The 13,155-nt window shown below is 45.8% G+C and overlaps 2 protein-coding genes across 32 annotated transcripts in view; one reads left to right on the top strand and one right to left on the bottom strand.

Moving 5' to 3' along the window:
- LOC118365872 (islet amyloid polypeptide) overlaps positions 1-2,271 on the bottom strand; it is a 127,865-nt gene extending 125,594 nt beyond the window's left edge. Inside the window, exon 1 of the mRNA XM_052491791.1 lies at positions 2,165-2,271. The gene's annotated coding sequence lies outside the window, so the exon portion shown is untranslated. The remainder of the gene's footprint in view (positions 1-2,164) is intronic.
- The window catches only part of LOC118365925 (serine-rich adhesin for platelets-like), a 137,117-nt gene that overhangs the window by 81,086 nt on the left and 42,876 nt on the right, over positions 1-13,155 (top strand). The window lies entirely within an intron of this gene.

Below are 13,155 nucleotides of genomic sequence, written 5' to 3'. Positions count from 1 at the left end.
AGTGTGGGAAGTGTGGGATGAGAGCGAGAGGGAAAAGGATATAAGGTAGTGGTCGGAGACTTGGAGGGGAGTTGCAATGAGGTTAGTGGAAGAACAGCATCTAGTAAAGATGAGGTCGAGCGTATTGCCTGCCTTGTGAGTAGGGGGAAGGTGAGAGGGTGAGGTCAAAAGAGGAGAGGAGAGGATTGGAAAGAAGGAGGCAGAGAGGAATGAGTCAAAGGTAGACGTGGGGAGGTTAAAGTCGCCCAGAACTGTGAGAGGTGAGCCGTCCTCAGGAAAGGAGCTTATCAAGGCATCAAGCTCATTGATGAACTCTCCGAGGGGACCTGGAGGGCGATAAATGATAAGGATGTTAAGCTTGAAAGGGCTGGTAACTGTGACAGCATGAAATTCAAAGGAGGCGATAGACAGATGGGTAAGGGGAGAAAGAGAGAATGACCACTTGGGATAGATGAGGATCCCGGTGCCACCACCCCGCTGACCAGAAGCTCTCGGGGTGTGCGAGAACACGTGGGCGGACGAAAAGAGAGCAGTAGGAGTAGCAGTGTTATCTGTGGTGATCCATGTTTCCGTCAGTGCCAAGAAGTCGAGGGACTGGAGGGAGGCATAGGCTGAGATGAACTCTGCCTTGTTGGCCGCAGATCGGCAGTTCCAGAGGCTACCGGAGACCTGGAACTCCACGTGGGTCGTGCGCGCTGGGACCACCAGATTAGGGTGGCCGCGGCCACGCGGTGTGGAGCGTTTGTATGGTCTGTGCAGAGAGGAGAGAACAGGGATAGACAGACACATAGTTGACAGGCTACAGAAGAGGCTACGCTAATGCAAGGAGATTGGAATGACAAGTGGACTACACGTCTCGAATGTTCAGAAAGTTAAGCTTACGTAGCAAGAATCTTATTGACTAAAATGATTAAAATGATACAGTACTGCTGAAGTAGGCTAGCTGGCAGTGGCTGCGTTGTTGACTTTGTAGGTTAGCTGGCAGTGGCTGCGTTGTTGACACTACACTAATCAAGTCGTTCCGTTGAGTGTAATAGTTTCTACAGTGCTGCTATTCGGGGCTAGCTGGCTAGCTAGCAGTGTTGATTACGTTACGTTGCGTTAAAAGAACGACAATAGCTGGCTAGCTAACCTAGAAAATCGCTCTAGACTACACAATTATCATTGATACACAGACGGCTATGTAGCTAGCTATGTAGCTAGCTACGATCAAACAAATCAAACCGTTGTGCTGTAATGAAATGAAATGAAAATGTGATACTACCTGTGGAGCGAAGCGGAATGCGACCGGGTTGTTGAGTGCGGAAGTTCTATTCAGTAGACGTTGGCTAGCTGTTGGCTAGCTAGCAGTGTCTCCTACGTTAAGGACGACAAATAGCTGGCTAGCTAACCTCGGTAAATTAAGATAATCACTCTAAGACTACACGCTCTAAACTACACAATTATCTTGGATACGAAGACAGCAAAGACAACTATGTAGCTAGCTAACACTACACTGATCAAGTCGTTCAGTTGAGTGTAATAGTTTCTACAGTGCTGCTATTCGGTAGACGGTGGACGTTTGCTAGCTGGCTAGCTGCTGGGCAGATAGCAGTGTAGACTACGTTAGGACGACGAAATATGAAGTTGCAATAGAAGTGCTGACTGTTTCACTTTGTTGTCCTCTTTCTTTTCCTTTTTCTTCTGTCCTTCTGTTGTCCTTATTTTGTCTTCCTTTCTTCTGTTAACTAGATGTTTTTTGTTGTAAGTAGCTACCCTTTGCCTTGGTGACAGCTTTGCACAGTCTTGGCATTCTCTCAACCAGCTTCATGAGGTAGTCACCTGGAATGAATTTCAATGTACAGGTGTGCTTTGTTAAAAGTTAATTTGTGGAATTTCTTTCCTTCTTAATGCGTTTGAGCCAATCAGTTGTGTTGTGACCGTGCTTTTACACCTGCATTGTTTGCTGTTTGGGGTTTTAGGCTGGGTTTCTGTACAGCACTTTGAGATATCAGCTGATGTACGAAGGGCTATATAAATAAATTTGATTTGATTTTGATTTGATTTGTGACAAGGTAGGGGTGGTATACAGAAGATAGCCCTATTTGGTAAAAGACCAAGTCCATATTTTGGCAAGAACAGCTCAAATAAGCAACGAGAAACGGCAGTCCGTCATTACTTTAACCTTTGTTTGGTTGCTACATGATTCCATATGTGTTATTTCATAGTTTTGATGTCTTCACTATTATTGTACAATGTTAAAAATAGTAAAACTAAAGAAAAACCCTTGAAAGAGTAGATGTGTCCAAACATTTGACTGGTTATGTATATATTGTATATTGCAAATATGGTACAATCCAAGTGTGCAAAGCTCTTAGAGACTTACCCAGAAAGACTCAAAGCTTTAATTGCTGCCAAAGGTGATTCTAACATGTATTGTGAAAACATGTAAATCATTTTCAGTACATTTGCAAAAATGTCAAACATGTTTTCAATTTGTCATTATGGTGTATTGTGTGTAGCTGGAAAGGATAAACAATTATAATTTCATCCATTTTGAATTCAGGCTGTAAGAAAACAAAATGTGGAATAAGTTAAGCGGTATGAACACTTTCTGAAGGCACCGTATATCTACAAGAACAATATAAATGAGTGACTCTTTGAAAGGGGGTCATATAAACATGGCCTTATTGTTTTCTTCTTCACAGCTATCATGCAATATTGGGCATCGTTTCTCAGACCAAATCTCTATTCTGGCTCAAACAAAGCAATCTGATCATGCTCCAGTCAAATTCACACTATAGGGAATGGCACAAAATGGCTTCTGTAAAGCACCTATACATTGTCCAATCAACATCCACACATTGATTTCATTCTTCGCATCTTTATTAAAACAAACACACTTGTGCAATGTTCAAAAGTGTGTGAGAGATTACCATTAACGTGTGTGTATGTGTGGGGTCAAGTTTGGCTGGTCACACATTTGCAAATAGCCGAGATTGGATATTTCAGCACCATGGACAGCAGCGAAATCTTAAAAGCGAGATCTGTCATTCAGCACCACATGGCAGTAGACAGCGGCCATCTCATGTGAAGTTGGCACTGGGAAAATCCCACGAAATGGGAAACGAGGCTAAGGAGGCAAAAGACTGAAGGAGAAGACTCCCACAGGAACCTTATGCTAAACTGTTCTGCCACATTCATTTCAAATGTTACATATTTCGATCTGCAAATAATATAAACTGACTTTTCAAACTACACTGTACAGCTTTAGTGTGTCTGTGCATCATATGTACAACTGCACGAAATTCCCCTCTCAAATATCTGTTTGTGAGAAACAATAAGAAAAACAACTGTTAGACTTTTACAATGCGCACTGTCGTGCATTTTTATGTTACCAACAAGACAACGAAGTGATGGTCTATACGCCCCATGGAGACTTATAACGGATACTTCCCACCCAGCAAAAGTTCCCACGCTGAGCGATTTTGTTAACTACACTATTATGCATATAATTCAAGACAAACGTTTATTGGCATTCATACTCTTATTTTTAACCGATTAGCTTTTTGCAAAAGTGTACCTTATGTCAATTCAGAGCTCGGAAATATTGGAATAACGTGCTTAAGAGGACTCTGACACTCAAGACAACAAGATAACACAACAACCATATTTTCAATTGACAATCATTGCTTTAAATATATATGGTTAATAGATTTCTATAGGCATATATAAACAATTAATTTCACTTGTAAACCAAGGTTGGATTAGTAGGTCTAAGCAGCATGTCGAAACAGGTTCCAATCCTCATATATACACATTATGACAAAATAAAGAGCTTAATCTTTCAAGACATAAAGACATAGAAGCAGACCCATTTATAAAGGTTCTACACATTCCATTTCTCCATAGCAATAGAATGTAAACATTCTATTTTGTGCCAAACTGCCTACAATTCAATTTTAAGTGCAGCATATTGGACGACTCCACAGTAATTGATCATTCGCGACTTTAACTTATTCCTGTTATCTCTAGAGCATCTCATATATCTATAGCGCTGCGTTTCTACCCCATCTTACCATGGATAGGGTTTGGTGCATTCCGGAGTTCACTTATGGTCCCACAAAGGTCATCTTTGGAGATATTCATTTTAGCATACTGTAAATGCCTGTGCACAATGTGCATAACAAAGCACCATTATTGTCATTCTCTTCAAAGGAATTCTGTCGAAGCAGCCTTTATTTCCAGACTCTGCAGGCCTGCTGGGAGGAAACATATTACAATAAACAGGTAAGATTCATCCCTCAAGACAGTTTAGAGAAGATGGTCATAAGAGTTCTTAATAACACTCGCAAATTGTGATGCATGAACAGTTGTGAAATGTTGTGAGAGGCCCTTCAGAATGCACATGATATGGTATTTCGTGGCACTGTCTCACCTTACCTCATCTTGCAGAAGAAGCTCATGGTCCACTATCTGCTGCTCCAGAGTCAAGGCCAGGTCCCGCACCATGTCACCACGGAGCACATGAGCGGCTGGCTGGTGTCTCAGGGCAAAAAATCCCTTAGGGAGAGGTGAGTACCACGTCATCACTCACCTTCACTGCCATTCCCTGCCACCAGCAGCACTCCAAGAGGTGTGGGTAAAATAAACAACAGAAAAATCATAAGCCAGGAAAGTTGAATTGCTCTGTGTTTTATTTGAAGGGTGTGGAAGGAAACCCTGGAGGAGGGGAATGACCTCGCTCGGCTGGTAAGACAATGAGAGTTAGACACATACTACAAGTCAGTCAGTGAGCTCTTTACTAGCCTTTCAACAACTAGTTAGTACAGCAGAATCGATATGTTGTGAAATTTCACTAATCGGACTTCCTGTTTCCTACGGCAGACCTGGGAAGTCAACACTTGCCTAAAAATGATAGACATAGAGCACGAGGCTGTCTGCAAGCTCCGCCGCTCCTTGCACCCCACCTCGCCAGCTGACATGTGAGTTCCATGTACTGCCCTGCATATGACTTGATCCATTTATCTACACATCTGTAACTATGCAGAAACAGACTAAGACAGTGTTCTCTGTGAGCACATTGCACATCGTTTAGCTTTGTATTCTTCTTTTTATTGATTTCAGCGACCCTAAGGTCCACAGCATCGTGGAAAGAGCTGTAAAGGAGCATTATGGGCGAGCTGTCCAATGAGCCCCGTAGCAACCTGCTCAGCCCATCCCAGGTGGTTGTGGAGGTGGTGCCCAGGCTCCTCCTGGCCCTGTGGATTCAGCCAAAGGAAGGCCATTCAGGGCACCCAATCCTAGTAAGCGGGATGGCCGTGGGCATGGTGGCGGCCGTAGTGGAGAAGCCCTCCAGCATGTTAAAGGCCCCTTCCCCTCAAATCCCCTTCTCCCGCGCTGCGGCTTTTGAATCTGTCTGGTCAATCCTCGGGAGAATCAGTCAGTCCTTCTCCACGGATGACCTCCAGAGCCCATTTTATGTGAGATCTGTCTGTGCCTTCGTGGCTGACGAGGTACAGAGCTGCTTCCAGCCCCCTGCAGCCACTTTACCAGTCCTCCCTGTCGTCGCCGCGGCCATCTCCACCGCACCTCCAGACATCCGAGCAGGTGAGTAGCAATGATAGAGAGCACTCTGACAGATGCCTGTTGTGATGACATCCCAGTGACTTGTAGTTGTAGAACTCATCAGGATTGTTGTTGTCACTCCTAACACAGAGGCAGACTCTGCTTCTTCCCACCTTGAGGTTGTGGACATCACCCATAACACACAGGCAGACCCGGTCTGTTCACACCTGGAAGTTGCGGACATCGGCCCTAAAACAGAGGCAGACAGAGCTTGTTCCCACTTGGAGGTTGTGGAAATAACCCCTGAGACAGAGGCAGACCCGGCTAATTCACACCTGGAGGTTCAGGACATCACCCCTAAGACACAGCAAGATCCAGCTTCTTCCCACCTTGAGGTTGCGAACATCATCCGTAACAAAGAGGCAGATCCGGCTTCTTTCCACCTAAATGTTGTGGACATCATCCTTACCAGAGAGGCAGAGCCCATCTCTTACCTCTTGGAGGTTGTGGATGTCACACCTGAAGAAAGGACTCTCAAGATGGCCGTCTTCACCACTCTGCCAACTGACATCCAAGCAGGTGAATAACACTGACAGGTGCCGTTTGTCATGACATCTTAGTAGAACCTTTCAACTAGCCAGTGTTTAGAACCTACGGTTTGCATTTGTTTACATTCTGTCCCTCTTTTCTCCCTTTCCAGAGGATGTTGCTGTGGTCATCCCAGATGTCACCCCACACGTCACCAAGGATGTGACACTGGATGTTCCATGCAGAGCTGCATGCAAAGGGAAAGTCCACCGATTTTTTTTCAGGCTTTGGAGGGCACTGTGCTGCTGCACCTGCCACAAGGAAGAGGAGGAACAATATTAGTTATTCATCAGACCTTCAGAAATGGGATTGAACCATAGACCATTAAATTATTTGCATTATAATAATTGGATTCAATTCTGCTTTTCCTGTTTACTACTTAATTTCAGAACATTTCTATAAACTTTCAATTTGCAAGTGTGGAGTAGGTTGTGTAAATAAGTGGGAAACATCCCAATTTTAATGCTTTTAATAATTTACTTACTACACGTAAACAAAACAAAAAAGTAGTATTTGACAACAACAAAAAACGGAGGGAGCTCAACCAACGTTGAGTTGAGGTGCAACCAAAACCTTTAATCATCATAGAAAACGAAAAGGCGCAACTCTTGCGCACTATAAAAAATGAATGTTTTATTCAAGCAAGGTTAAAAGATGAACATTTTGGCCTAGTCTATGACGATATGCAAGTTGTGTTTGCCCAGTAAAAGGGTGACCCAGACTCACCCTGGTTCTTGAGGGTTGCAGACAGTGAAAAGATATCATTAAGTAAATGGGACTTTTCAAATCTTGAATAAAAATCTTTAATGAACATGAATTTAAATACAACTGACTTGAGGATCAGAGCAGGCTGGCTAGCCCTGAAAGCCCTCTGCCTCTGACTCTGTGTGGTTCATCTCAGCCAATAGGTTGTGTGGGTTGTCTTTCTCTCTGTGGGTGTGAATCACTATGTCTACTCCCTCGGCCTGCACGTTGGCCTGATCAGAAGGCTTGTCATCTCTTTCCTTGCTCACATGAGCAGGAGGAATGGCATGTGGGGGGCTGTCCTGTGGGGGTGTCCCCCTCCCTTTTCAACCCTCACAGTAGTTTGTTCGTTGAGCTGTAGATCCACTCGGGTGTCCCCAAAAGTTTTCAAAAGCACCATTGCTTGTAAGTGCCCAGCCGTGTCTCATTGCTGCCTTGATTATACAACTCAAGTTTGCAAAAGTAGTGTGGCTCCAAACACCAAATCTATCACTTGCAAATAATAGGCATTCCCAGCAGTACAGTTTGCAGTGCTTCTCGGAGCCTGTGAGCCATTGATAGCGCTCGTAGTTGGAACTTTGAAAGTGGCGAACGAACCCCTTTCCCGCCTGTGACAGGCTTTGTAGCGTCGGTCGAACTCTCCTGACAATGTCTAACTTTTCTTGAGAGGTTTGTCTTGAGAATGGCGTTATAATTGTATCCTCGACCAAATCGATATCTTCTCCTCCTTCCGCCATTGTGGGTTAAAAAAACAGCTTAGTAGTACGCACATGAATTAGTTTATCAAATTCAGTTTCCCAGTTCTGAGGTTTGCATATACCTGCCCATATAGGACCTGCCTCTCAATATTGGTAATCCAATCAAAAGACGTGCACCCACTACGCCTGCGAGCTGGCTCCTGTATAACACTGGAGCCAGCCAGCAGGCGTACCAAAAGCCAACTCTAAAGCTGATTGGTTGAAACTAAATGTTCATTTCCATTCACTTTAAGCTACAAGCGCCCGCACTGTTGATTCTGAAGGCCTGAGGGCAGATTTTTAGAACCCTCGCAACACATGATGGCTGAATATAATTGGATAAAAGATCTAACATAAAGACCAACCCTCCATATCTCAACCTGGGGCTGGAAGCAGTGCAACCAAGAAGAAAGCTATGAAATGAAGAGTATAACTCTTACTCTGGGGAAAAATTTAATGCATATTTGTGGGAAAATATATATATTTTAAAATGATATTCTGATGATGTTTAGGCCAGCAGAGAAGGCCTTGCTGGCCCTGACGGCCCACCACTGCTGCATTGTCGGAACTAGAAGCACAAGCATTTCGCTACACTCGCATTAACATCTGCTAACCATGTGTATGTGACAAATACAATTTGATTTGATTTGACTATAGCGAGCTGGTTCGTTTACTAACGTTAGCTTATCCGATGTAATGTTCATGCTAGCTAGCCACCCGGCTGACTTCATTATCCAGCTAATTTTCACACCATAACACAATTAGTTGATCAGCTAAGTTGGATAATGTTGCTCAACATTTCTCTGGCTAGCTAACACAGAGAATTCGATCCAGCTAGCAAGATACAATGCTAATAATTCCTGTTCTACCACACTTGCTCCCTCACCTCAAGCTTTCCAAAAATGCCATTGTTTTTCGGTTACAGGTCATGAAGTACGCTACACCACACTCTCACCCCAGTCTCCGTGGTCAGGCAGCCATCTCATGTGAAGTTGGCACTGGGAAAATCCCATGTGATGAGAAACGAGGCTGAGGCTGCAAAAGGACTGAAGGAAAAGACTCCCACAGCACTTCTATGCTAAACTGTTCTGTCACAACTCTTGCGCACTCTAAAAAATGCATTTTTTATTCAAGCAAGGTTAAAAGATGAACATTTTGGCCTAGTCTATGACGATATGCAAGTTGTGTTTGCCCAGTAAAAGGGTGACCCACACTCACCCTGGTTCTTGAGGTTTGCAGACAGTGAAAAGATATCATTAAGTAAATGGGACTTTCCAAATCTTGAATAAAAATCTTTAATGAACATGAATTTAAATACAACTGACTTGAGGATCACAGCAGGCTGGCTGACTGGCTAGCCCTGAAGGCCCTCTGCCTCTACCTCTGTGTGGTTCATCTCAGCCAAGAGGTTGTGTGGGTTGTCTTTCTCTGTGGGTGTGAATCACTATGACCTCTCCCTCAGCCTGCCCGTTGGCCTGATCAGAATGCTTGTCATCTCTTTCCTTTCTCACAAGAGCAGGAATGGCATCTGGGGTAACCTCCTCTATCTAACAGCTCTTCTTTCTGTCTGTGTTCGACTGAGGTCACTTGTTACTTCCGGCGCCGACAGAGGTGGCCGCCTCGCTTCGCGTTGCTCGGAAACTATGCAGTTTTTTGTTTTTTTTTACATGTTATTTCTTACATTAGTACCCCAGGTCATCTTAGGTTTCATTACATACAGTCGAAAAGAACTACTGAATATAAGATCAGCGTCAACTCACCATCAGTACGACCAAGAATATGTTTTTCGCGACGAGGATCCTGTGTTCTGCCTTTCAAACAGGACAACGGAATGGATCCCATGCAGCGACCCAAAAAAACGACTCCGAAAAAGAGGGAAACGAGGCGGTCTTCTGGTCAGACTCCGGAGACGGGCACATCGTGCACCACTCCCTAGCATTCTTCTCGCCAATGTCCAGTCTCTTGACAACAAGGTTGATGAAATCCGAGCAAGGGTAGCATTCCAGAGGGACATCAGTGACTGTAACATTCTTTGCTTCACGGAAACATGGCTCACTGGAGAGACGCTATCGGAGGCGGTGCAGCCAGCGGGTTTCTCCACGCATCGCCCCGACAGAAACAAACATCTTTCTGGTAAGAAGAGGGGCGGGGGCGTATGCCTTATGGCTAATGAGACACGGTGTGATGAAAGAAACATACAGGAACTCAAATCCTTCTGTTCACCTGATTTAGAATTCCTCACAATCAAATGTCGACCACATTATCTACCAAGAGAATTCTCTTCGATTATAATCACAGCCGTATATATCCCCCCCCAATCAGACACATCGATGGCTCTGAACGAACTTTATTTGACTCTTTGCAAACTGGAATCCATTTATCCGGAGGCTGCATTCATTGTAGCTGGGGATTTTAACAAGGCTAATCTGAAAACAAGACTCCCTAAATTTTATCAGCATATCGATTGCGCAACCAGGGGTGGAAAAACCTTTGATCATTGTTACTCTAACTTCCGCGATGCATATAAGGCCCTGCCCCGCCCTCCTTTCGGAAAAGCTGACCACGACTCCATTTTGTTGATCCCTGCCTACAGACAGAAACTAAAACAAGAGGCTCCCTCGCTGAGGTCTGTCCAACGCTGGTCCGACCAAGCTGACTCCACACTCCAAGACTGCTTCCATCACGTGGACTAGGATATGTTTCGTATTGCGTCAGATAACAATATTGACGAATACGCTGATTCGGTGTGCGAGTTCATTAGAACGTGCGTTGAAGATGTCGTTCCCATAGCAATGATTAAAACATTCCCTAACCAGAAACCGTGGATTGATGGCAGCATTCGCGTGAAACTGAAAGCGCGAACCACTGCTTTTAATCAGGGCAAGGTGACTGGTAACATGACCGATTACAAACAGTGCAGCTATTCCCTCCGCAAGGCTATCGAACAAGCTAAGCGTCAGTACAGAGACAGAGTAGAATCTCAATTCAACGGCTCAGACACAAGAGGCATGTGGCAGGGTCTACGGACCGGGATGTCTTGCTCCCAGGCAGACTAAATAACTTTTTTGACCGCTTTGAGGACAATACAGTGCCACTGACACGGCCTGCAAACGAAAACATGCGGACTCTCCTTCACTGCAGCCGAGGTGAGTAAGACATTTAAACGTGTTAACCCTCGCAAGGCTGCAGGCCCAGACGGCATCCCCAGCCGCGCCCTCAGAGCATGCGCAGACCAGCTGGCCGGTGTGTTTACGGACAGGTCCACAGACGATGCCATCTCAACCACACTGCACACTGCCCTAACCCATCTGGACACCACTGGTGTCCCCCAGGGCTCTGTTCTAGGCCCTCTCCTATTCTCGCTATACACCAAGTCACTTGGCTCTGTCATAACCTCACATGGTCTCTCCTATCATTGCTATGCAGACGACACACAATTAATCTTCTCCTTTCCCCCTTCTGATGACCAGGTGGCGAATCGCATCTCTGCATGTCTGGCAGACATATCAGTGTGGATGACGGATCACCACCTCAAGCTGAACCTCGGCAAGACGGGGTAGATAGGTTCATGCTCTACAACATCCGCAGAGTAAGACCCTGCCTCACACAGGAAGCGGCGCAGGTCCTAATCCAGGCACTTGTCATCTCCCGTCTGGATTACTGCAACTCGCTGTTGGCTGGGCTCCCTGCCTGTGTCATTAAACCCCTAAAACTCATCCAGAACGCCGCAGCCCGTCTGGTTTTCAACCTTCCCAAGTTCTCCCACGTCAGCCCGCTCCTCCGCTCTCTCCACTGGCTTCCAGTTGAAGCTCGCTTCCGCTACAAGACCATGGTGCTTGCCTACGGAGCTGTGAGGGGAACGGCACCTCAGTACCTCCAGGCTCTGATCAGGCCCTACACCCAAACAAGGGCACTGCGTTCATCCACCTCTGGCCTGCTCGCCTCCCTACCACTGAGGAAGTACAGTTCCCGCTCAGCCCAGTCAAAACTGTTCGCTGCTCTGGCCCCCCAATGGTGGAACACACTCCCTCACGACGCCAGGACAGCGGAGTCAATCACCACCTTCCGGAGACACCTGAAACCCCACCTCTTTAAGGAATACCTAGGATAGGATAAGTAATCCTTCTCACCCCCCCCCCCTTTTAAGATTTAGATGCACTATTGTAAAGTGACTGTTCCACTGGATGTTATAAGGTGAATGCACCAATTTGTAAGTCGCTCTGGATAAGAGCGTCTGCTAAATGACTTAAATGTAATGTAATGTAAATGAGGAATACCTATGTGAGAATGCTGTTCATCGACTACAGCTCGGCATTCAACACCATAGTACCCTGGGTCTCGACCACGGGCTGTGCAACTGGGTACTGGACTTCCTGACGGGCCGCCCCCAGGTGGTGAGGGTAGGCAACAACATCTCCACCCCGCTGATCCTCAACACTGGGGCCCCACAAGGGTGCGTTCTGAGCCCTCTCCTGTACCCCCTGTTCACCCACGACTGCGTGGCCACGCACGCCTCCAACTCAATCATCAAGTTTGCGGACGACAAAACAGTGGTAGGCTTGATTACCAACAACGACGAGACGGCCTACAGGGAAGAGGTGAGGGCCCTCGGAGTGTGGTGTCAAGAAAATAACCTCACACTCAACGTCAACAAAACTAAGGAGATGATTGTGGACTTCAGGAAACAGCAGAGGGAACACCCCCCTATCCACATCGATGGAACAGTAGTGGAGAGGGTAAGTTCCTCTGCATACACATCACAGACAAACTGAATTGGTCCACTCACACAGACAGCATCGTGAGGAAGGCACAGCAGCGCCTCTTCAACCTCAGGAGGCTGAAGAAATTCGGCTTGTCACCAAAAGCACTCACAAACTTCTACAGATGCACAACCGAGAGCATCCTGGCGGGCTGTATCTCCGCCTGGTACGGCAACTGCTCCGCCCACAACCGTAAGGCTCTCCAGAGGGTAGTGAGGTCTGCACAACGCATCACCGGGGGCAAATTACCTGCCCTCTAGGACACCTACACCACCCGATGTTACAGGAAGGCCATAAAGATCATCAAGGACATCAACCACCCGAGCCACTGCCTGTTCACCCCGCTATCATCCAGAAGGCGAGGTCAGTACAGGTGCATCAAAGCTGGGACCGAGAGACTGAAAAAGCTTCTATCTCAAGGCCATCAGACTGCTAAACAGCCACCACTAACATTGAGTGGCTGCTGCCAACACACTGACACTGACACTGACTCAACTCCAGCCACTTTAATAATGGGAATTGATGAGAAATTATGTAAATATATCACTAGCCACTTTAAACAATGCTACCTTATATAATGTTACATACCCTACATTATTCATCTCATATGCATACGTATATACTGTACTCTATATCATCGACTGCATCCTTATGTAATACATGTATCACTAGCCACTTTAACTATGCCACTTTGTTTACATACTCATCTCATATGTATATACTGTACTCGATACCATCTACTGTATCTTGCCTATGCTGCTCTGTACCATCACTCATTC

This window comes from Oncorhynchus keta, chromosome 33 (genome assembly GCF_023373465.1).
Source record: "Oncorhynchus keta strain PuntledgeMale-10-30-2019 chromosome 33, Oket_V2, whole genome shotgun sequence".
Lineage (NCBI taxonomy): Eukaryota > Metazoa > Chordata > Actinopteri > Salmoniformes > Salmonidae > Oncorhynchus > Oncorhynchus keta.
Note: the sequence above shows the minus strand (reverse complement) of the source record. Positions and strands in the feature narration are given on the sequence as shown.